General features: G+C 39.3%; 1 long non-coding RNA gene across 1 annotated transcript; it reads right to left on the bottom strand.

The window, feature by feature from the left end:
- Positions 1-6,329: 6,329 nt before the first annotated feature.
- On the bottom strand, positions 6,330-7,239 carry LOC116376108 (uncharacterized). Its single transcript, XR_004211498.1, has 2 exons — positions 6,831-7,239; positions 6,330-6,749 (listed from the first exon to the last, which is right to left on the bottom strand). It is a non-coding gene; the product is annotated as an uncharacterized LOC116376108 (long non-coding RNA).
- Positions 7,240-7,491: the final 252 nt, after the last annotated feature.

Raw genomic sequence — 7,491 nt, 5'->3', positions numbered from 1 at the left:
GACCGCAAGGCACTACAGAGGTAGTGTGTACGGCCCAGTGCATCACTGGGGCTAAATTGCCTGCCATCCAGGACCTCTACACCAAGCGATGTCAGAGGATGGCCCTAAAAATTGTCAAAGACCCCAGCCACCCCAGTCATAAACTATTCTCTCTGCTAGTGCATGGCAAGTGGTACTGGAGCGCCAAGTCTAGGACCAAAAGGTTTCTCAACAGCTTTTACCACAAGCCATAAGACTCCTGAACAGATAATCAAATGGTTACCCGGACTATTTACATTGTGTCACGCCACCCCCCACCTGCCAACCCCCTCTTTTACGCTGCTGCTACTCTTTGTTTATCATCTATGCATAGTCACTTTAACTATACCTACATGTACATATTACCTCAATTAGCCCGACTAACCGGTGCCCCCACACATTGACTCTGTACCGGTACCACGTGTATATAGCCTCGCTACTTTTTTTTCAATGTCATTTTACTGTTTTTAATGTTTAATTTCTTTACTTATCTATTGTTTACCAAATACCAATTTTTTTACTTAAAAATTGCACTGTTGGTTTGGTCTTGTAAGCATTTCACTATAAGGTCTACACCTGTTGTATTTGGCCCACGTGACAAATAAGGTTTGATTTGATACCATGTTTTGAGCTGCTACCATGTTGTGTTGCTAACATGTTGTTGTCATGTTGTGTTGCTACCGTGCCGTGTTGTCATGTGTTGCTGCTATGCTATGTTGTTGTCTTAGGTCTTTATGCAGTGTTGTGTTGTCTCCCTTGTCGTGATGTGTGTTTTGTCCTATATTTGTATTTATTTTTTAAATCCCAGCCCCCGTCCCCACAGGAGGCCTTTTGCCTTTTGGTAGGCTGTCATTGTAAATCAGAATTTGTTCTTAACTGACTTGCCTAGTTAAATTGAAAAAATATATAAAAAGAGTTACAGGATAGGTACTGTTTGGTGTAGCTCAGGGAATTTTGTAACAACCGTATCTTGACGATGCTGTCTTTGTCCTCAATTCGTGGAAACAGGAGTCTCAAAATGTCTGTGTCCAGTAGAAGGGGGTCCGTTTAAATGTTTAAAATGCTCCGTTATGAAAAGAAAAAGGTTTTTGCTCCATGAAGTAATCCAACAAAGTGTACGCTGCCATCTTATCTGTTTCAAGTCTGTTCTCATTGAGTGTCCATTCCAAAGTGCTGTATGTCATGATAACAGACATCTCTCTCAGACGTTGGACTACTGCATGGAACAAAAAAAGTATTTTGTTGACACAACTTCTAAAATGGACTATTACCTCAAGCATTTCATTAACTGCAAAACCACTCATGCCATCTACAGTTTGGAATGTCCACAGTGCAAGGTGTTCTACATTGGACGGACAAAGAGAAGCCTCCAAGACCGCTTAGCGGAACACAAGTACGCCATAAGGGTAGGCAATGAAGACTACCCCATGGCCAGGCACTACAAGACCTTACACCATGGCAACCCTGCCTCCCTATGGGTATTGATCATGTTCCGGCCTCAATTAGAAAAGGGGACCGTCTTAAACAGTTAAACTAAAGGGAAAGTTTTTGGATTTACAAACTACAGGCCACTAAGTACCCTGATTTAAATGAAGATATGGATTTACAAACTACAGGCCACTAAGTACCCTGGTTTAAATGAAGATATGGATTTCTCACCCTTCCTGTAGGGTTGTGATAAGTCCATTTGCTGTCATCTAGTGGACATTTTGCTCAATTGCCCTCAGCTATGTTTAGACTGTTTTTGTCCATGTTTTCTGTGTTCTAGTGTACTACGGAATATATTGCTTTCTTATTCTTGACACTTCTCCCAGTCATATTTAAGGTTAGAACTACCTTCTGCATTCTGATACTTCAACTCGTAGTTGAATTTTTTGATAACATACTTTTCACTTTTTAATGTGTATAGTATTGCTTACACGGTGTGTCCAATCAATTTTGCAACCACTCCCTCTTCAATTTAGGGATCACTGGAAAAGCTGTTCAAAAGAGGACATTGTATTTTTCCCTTGTACTCCCTGACGAAGGCCATGCAGCCGAAACGCGTCAGATTTTTAAAACTTTGATTCTATTGAACATGCCATACAAATAAAGGCATTTTAATTAATTATATGAAGAGTTTTTTATTTTTTTATTTTTTTATTTCACCTTTATTTAACCAGGTAGGCTAGTTGAGAACAAGTTCTCATTTGCAACTGCGACCTGGCCAAGATAAAGCATAGCAGTGTGAGCATACAACAAAGAGTTACACATGGAGTAAACAATTAACAAGTCAATAACACAGTAGAAAACAAAGGGGGGGGTCTATATACAATGTGTGCAAAAGGCATGAGGAGGTAGGCAAATAATTACAATTTTGCAGATTTGGTCCTTGGTCCTCCTTTCTTTTTGATGACCAATTCACCCCTTTTACCAAAGAGCACCTTCTGTCTACCAAAATGTACTATTGTGTACCTTAGTAGCGCTTCCCTTCCTCCTCTTTCGACAAAAAATGTATTTATTTTAATAACTGAGCATTTTCTAAATTCAATGCTGACTCCCTGCAGCTGGACACATTTTATGAGACTCCTGTCTCTACAAATTTTTGCCAAAATCTCGCACTATCCCTTTAAGGTGAGGTTTATTAGCCCAATGTCCAGGTAAGGTTTATTAAGCCTACGCAACCTAATATGTACAGTAGGACTATCTAACCTAGCCTTTAGCATATTTCAGGCTATAGTACTGCTTTTTTTCTGCTTTAATTTAGGACTGATTTAGACCTGACAACAAGTGGGTGCAATTAATTATCAGGTAAAACCAAGAACCAGGAGTAAATTACTTCAGCTCTTCAGGGGTAAGATTTAAATATCAATGCTATGGTGCAGTGTTTCCCAACTCCAAACCACCGGGGCTACAACAAAAACGTGTGCTTTCGGACTGGAGTTGGGTAACACTGCTATAGAGTGTCAAGTTGTCAAGAGTAGCATTTCATGGAGCCACTAAAATAAAAGTTCCAATCTCTCATTTCTTGGTGAGTAGTCTAGCCTAGTTTAAAACATATACTTGATTTAGATTCAGCAAATGAATATTTATGTGGATGGAGTTGCCTAGGCCAACAGGTTAGGTCATTGGCTGTCAATAATGTCACATGGCATTTTTGGTTGTGTTCCTCTGCTCAGATGTTGCTGACGCGTGCCAGATTTTACAACACCTGGATAGATATTTTATGCATCAGCTAACCACATCATACAGTACGTTATAGCAATCTGGTGCCTGACTGCACAGTCGATGACGTGTCACACAACCATTGGTTAATGCATGCAATGTCTGCGCAGGTTAACAACTTTTGAGTTTGAATCGAGATAAACCTATGTCCAGGGGCTTTGGACCCTTGCCGGGTCTGCGGGGTGAGTGGTATGCCAGTGGCCCGAAAATATTGTAGACGCTGTCTAGATCTCATAATGGCAGGATAGGTGTATAGCAATTTGATGTCAGACTGCACAGTTGATGACGTGGCACGGAACCTTTGGTTGATACATATGGAACACCGTTTGGGTCTTTGCATGTCAAAAAATATACAAGTCAAATATCACTATTTGACGCATCAAATAAGCTTGTTGACCAATCAGGACCTGAATATGGCTGCACTTCACGTAATAATTTAACACGTCCATAAATTTTTTACGTAATATTACACATTGATAATACCATCACTCGTATTTCATGCAAACACATCCCAAAACTCTGGACAGTGCTGGTTATAAATAAACTAGCTAGTTGATGGATGCAAACAATGTTCTTCCCCAAAAACATAGCAAAACAACAATCTCTTTCAGTAGTCATCATCTAAAATACCCTTACTTTATAAGACAGTCCTTATTTGATTAATAGTGGTCTGACCCACCTATGCGAAGCTAGCCACAATAAGGAGTATCCATAATAGTGGAATTTGCGGTTCGCCTTCAAAATAAGTCTCATTGAAAGTGATGCAAATGAATACAAATAGTGGAATCATGCCATAATGGAGAATGGAATAAATCATACTAAACAAGGTTGGAATGTTCTTATATAAATTCAACAAAATACAATACGTTTTTAATATGAAAAAAATCTGTTAATCACACTGGATGTATTAGATTTTAGAATTGCATTGGGGACATACTTTATTTCACTGTACAGCCTTACCTATGGATTGTGGATGGGGTATCAGTGACACCCAGAGGATATTAGTAGCTCTTATTGCGGGACTCTGAAACCACTGTGAATTGAACCACATTTATTGTACCAGTCAACCTACTATGTGTACTGAACACTATTCCAGAGGAAAAACAATACGACCTGGATGTTTGGGAACCTGATAACTCTTGAGGAGGACTTTGGGAAAAAAAGCACTTGGGTACTGAGTAGACTGATACCTAAGGATTGGGGATCAATGAAATGGGGTAAGGCTGTCCAGTGCAATATAAATGTCAATACAAACAATAGGCTGACTGGGGAGGTGATTTCCCACAGTCAAAGTCCCAAAATAAGAGCTCCTACGACGCGAATATGTGCGTAAACTCTTCACAGTTGTGTTCTGTGGGTGGGGAAAAGGGTATACCTAGTCAGTTGTACCACTGCATGCATTCAACTGAAATGTGTCTTCCGCATTTAACCCAACCCTTTTGAATCGTTCCATACATACAATACAATGCGTGCACATCTAATCTGGCAGGAATTCGACTTTACACTTCACTGTTCCATTACTAGACAGCAACATCTGAAAATACATCATTTGAGAGTTGAGAGCAATTATAGCGGCAAATACTTACAGCGCGTTTCTGCCCCCTTGTGGCAGTAGCGTAGTAGATAGCGGTTGCCAACCGTGTTATATGTTATTTTCCAACCGTTAGTTCCAACCGACAGACGACACACTCATTAGAAAATTAATGTACAACATCCTTTTGAGTGCTCTGGTCCATAGTACTGTTTTACATGTTTATCTCATGGGACTAACACCCTAACTCAATCAAATAAAACAGAGGGCTAACAATGGTGCCAGCAGTTTACATTCTAGAAAATCAAAGTACCTTTTGTGCTTCCTGTTTGTTTTTGTGGTGTTCCTATTTCTCAGACCTCCATCCTTACAACTCCTCTCCCATTCCCAGCCCAGCCCAACTCCGGACTTGGTCCCTTTCCCAGCTCTCTAGAGCGTTTCTTCTCCCACAGTATAGCTGACAAGCCTCCATACTTTCCTGGCTGGCTTCTCCTAGGAACATCTCACCAGCAACAGGTAGGGACAGTGTCAGAACACAGTGTTAGGTGTCTATACTGTAGTTTTCCCTGATATCCCTGTCTGGACCTGCCAAGCCTCCCTGTCAACATGTTTTAGTATTTTTTTGTATTTAGTATTTTATTGGGATCCTCAATTAGCTTCTGGCTACTCTTCCTGTGGTCCAAACGAAACAAATAAAATACATAATGTACATAATCTCATTCACTGAGCTGGGGACACAAATGGACAGATGCAGGTAGGTTGGATTCACATGTGGTTTCTCTCTCCTGGTAGGAAATGGAATTTCCAGTGAGAATTAATTATGTATTGTTTAGGATAGTAATTCTATATTTTTAGAAATCTGGGACGTTCCTTTCTGGGTCATGGTTCTAAGCATGGTTTCATCTTTTGCCTGATGATGGCAGCAGAGTTCAGATTTACACATTCTTCTCATTTACTGATTTCTCAAAAAGGGAATTTGCCTTTCGAGGTACTGATGTTTCATTCTATATTGCAGATATTGTGTTTTCCTCTTTACAAGCTTACATAGCTCTTTCCATTGCTCTCTTCATGTGAAATAATATTGCCTTGCACTTAATAGCATTCCCCCAATCTACATAACTAATTATCTTAGACACCACATACAAATGACAGCAATTGGTTTAAATATTCATTTATTGAGATCTTGACACAGACATATCAAGGTAGGCCTGCCTATTTATTTCTAAATCAGTAAGCTGGATGTTTAAGTACAGGTAATACAGTCTAGGGTGAATTTAATTGTACATTATAAATTCCCATAAGTAAACAATTTTACTTGGGAGTTGGCTCATTCCAAAACATTACTCTTCAAAAAATGTTTAGCAAAAACAACATTTTCCATTGCATCACATGATAGTATTATTGCACTTCAAGTTGCCTCTCGTAGATCACGTTTTACCCCTTAACTTTCAAAGGAAAAAATAATTTTCTTTGGACAATGCATGGCTTATAAAGAATTGTACCTATGCAATTTAAGATCTATGATGCTACAATGATAACTTGCTAAATAAATTAAGTGAGCACCATTCTTACAAAGCACCAATATGAAAGTAGGCATTTATATAATCCTTTCTAAGGTTAACTAATAAAACAAGTGTTAGAAGTTATTTTGGTGAAATAAAAAAAATACTGTGAAAACGCACATCATAAATCAAATGGTTTGACAAAGCAGATAGAATAACAATATTAGAATACATCCATATTTCACAAAGACCTTGTAGTTATATACTTCCAGTATTTAAATGTTTAATGATTCCTCCCACCCCAAGAGATAATGATGAATAAAGTGGAATATTTGGCCTTCCATTGTGTCATTCATTATAGATAAGACCCATGCTTCTCCTCTCTCTCTCTCTCTCTGCTCCAGCTCTCCTGGCCTTGGCCTGGCCTGATTATGCTACATTACACCCCAGGGCTACATCTCTGAGCCTTCCAGCATAGCCCCACTGCTAGGGCTCTGAAAAAAAGACACAGAAAAACAAAATTATGGACTGTGCACCTTCTTTTCGATCAAAAGTTTGAAAAACTTGTAACTTACCGATTTCACCACTGCCACAGTATCGCCATTCAACAGCATCTTTGAACTGTCCTCATGTGAATTGAAAAGGTAATGTAATCCTCACAAATTGTGCTACACATAGCAGTCGTTTACTGTATTACAGAATATGAAGTACTCCATATTACTACTGTCTGTTGAGTTAGCCACAGTTGTTCAAGTTCAGGACTAGTAACGATTCTCATACTAGAAATCTAATGTGATATTTGAGGCGGGTGCAAATGAAACAGATTGTAACAACGTCAGGGTCAATGTCCTGAGGTGTCTTTGTTCCTCTGTATGTCAGAGCATGGTAGTGGGAGCTGCATCACTGCCCTGGAGGTTCAACTTCCAGAGTAATGTTCGTCAGTCTAGCTTGACCTCATAGACTAGACACAACATAGTAAACGAAAATCCGGGACACTCAAATCAGTATGATATGTTATGTTAGGTATGGATACATAAGACAGAAGGTTACTTAATGCAAAAACAAAAGGAGGGAGGGTAGTTGGTTGGTGTGGATGGGTGGGCTATAATGCAAACTTCAAGTAACCCAAAGGTTGTGTGATCAAATCTCCTCACGGACAACTTTAGCATTTTAGCTAGTTAGCAACTACTTACTACTTGTTTTGTTACTTTGCAACTACTTAGCATGTTAGCTAAC

Source organism: Oncorhynchus kisutch, linkage group LG1, assembly GCF_002021735.2.
Source record: "Oncorhynchus kisutch isolate 150728-3 linkage group LG1, Okis_V2, whole genome shotgun sequence".
Lineage (NCBI taxonomy): Eukaryota > Metazoa > Chordata > Actinopteri > Salmoniformes > Salmonidae > Oncorhynchus > Oncorhynchus kisutch.
The sequence above is the reverse complement of the archived record's forward strand: the minus strand, read 5'-3'. Positions and strand labels throughout refer to the sequence as shown.